Raw genomic sequence first — 2,148 nt, 5'->3', positions numbered from 1 at the left:
GAGTTAGCGATCCTAAGATATTAAGCTCCTAAAATCTCAATAAAAATATGTGGCTAAATAGACAAGAGTGACCCTATTAGCCTTCCAGGGAGAGAAAGGCTATATCGTGAACTCAACCCTTAATTAAACATTAATGAATCCATCTGGGAACTAGCTCTAAAATACAGGTCTACAATAGGCCAAGTTTCATTGATTCTATTGCTCCCAGACCTTCTTACTTAACTGATACCATAAAAGAAAGATCTCTGATGAGCATGGGATCATTTGGATTTGGGATTTTTTTACATTCTAATATACTGGAATAGAAAACTGTATTAGACATGCAATGAAATGTTTGCACGTAGTTCCAGGCTGTCTGTTGAATTCTATGCCTTTGTAAAGCCTAACAATTAGAGTTTAGGAACTAGGTAAAGAAAGTTGATGGAGTAATGCATGCTAGAAGAATTTGTTGCTAGGAATCTGTATATAGAGCACTTACTTAAGATTTTTCTGTTATTCCTGAAATTCAATGTTTTTATAAAACAAAAAGGTCTCACAAGAATGGTGGACTGTAGCTGTGTGAAGTAATTTGTTAACTATGTATTTTTAAAATTTGAAATTGAATACAATACAATTTCAAGGAAAGGAAAATGTTTTACACTGTGTATAATCTCTCCTGCTAACTGTGTTTACATATCAAGTCAGTTCTAAAGTAGTAAGAATTCTTCTATATAGAACTAACTTAAAAGTAATATTATTTTACAAAAGATAGTTATGTTAAAAGTAACCCAATATAATGATGTAGAAATAGCAGAAAATTCATGGTTTATGTATAGCTGTCTATATATAGACTTTTCTTGAGTATGTCTATTCCTAGAGCATGATACACAAATTCTCTAGAATTCCTGAGCTTTCATAGTTTGCTAAATACTTTTAAGGTTATTGAGAAAGACTATTCTGTAATTAGAATGAAAAGTGTAAATGTATGAAATTCCAAAATTAATTTTTACAATGAGTACCTAATTCTGAGAGCTTTCATACCCTCTGTTGCAATATGCTCTATTACAGAATGTGTTTTCAAAATGTAAAACAGTTATAACATTGGCTTCATTCTGTATGAAATGTAAACTTCATCCCAGCAGCACGATACTAAATTAGAAATTTGACAATTCCAACCCTGCAATTTCAATAGTCAGTGTCATACTTCTTTTTGTTAGTCAAGCCACATTTTCAGAGTACGATATATTCCAATATATATTCCAATATATTCCAATATATATTCCAATATATTCCAATATATGAAAAAAAAAAAAAGAGTTCATTTTCTGATTCTCTTTCTCTTTCTGTTGCATTCATATGTGTATTTTCATGAATACTTGGTTATTTCCACTTGCCATTTGGTAATTTGTTTAAAAGGTTCTGTTAATTTGATTTGTATTTCTTTAAAATTAACATTCTAAGAAAGCAGATTCTGGCAGTTTCAGGTAATGAAATGTATTTTCATGTGTTACAGTAAATTGTTCTTTTATAATAATTTCAATATATTCATAGCCTTTTTATGCAGAATGCTGTCTTATCCTAGACAGTAGCATAACACTGATAATAAAAGGATTAAATGGGTGTTGATGATACTTAGGAACACTGTATAAATTGTTAGCCACATGCTGTTGGCTTTGCTGTCATCAGCTGAACAACAAAAGCTCATACTGCATTGAAAGCTACATGTGGTTCGACATGATAAATCAAATGGCTGGACACCTTGGCTATATTAAAAAATACCTAGAGGCTTGATTTTTATGCATCGTAACTGTCCAAGTAATTCAGTTGATCTGGATCTTAGGATTCACCTGCCATGATTTTTCTATAATGCTATGTGCGGTTGTACTGACTGTGGCTGGGATAGAGCAGCCGATATGGGGATGTGTTTTGGAAATGTGGCTAAGACAGTGTTAGTAACTCAGGAGTGTTTTGGCTATTGCTGAGCAACACTTGCACATTGTCAAGGCTTTCTTTTTTTCTCACTCTGTAACCCCAGCAAGTAGGCCAGAGGTGGACAAGGTTGATGGTATTCTGAGCATCCTGATCTAGTTAAAGATGTTACTGCTTATTGCAGGGGTATTGGACTAGATACCTTTAAAGGTCCTTTCCAGCCCAACACACTCTATGTTT

Source organism: Apaloderma vittatum, unplaced genomic scaffold (assembly GCF_000703405.1).
Source record: "Apaloderma vittatum isolate BGI_N311 unplaced genomic scaffold, ASM70340v1 scaffold14203, whole genome shotgun sequence".
NCBI lineage: Eukaryota > Metazoa > Chordata > Aves > Trogoniformes > Trogonidae > Apaloderma > Apaloderma vittatum.
The sequence above is the reverse complement of the archived record's forward strand: the minus strand, read 5'-3'. Positions refer to the sequence as shown.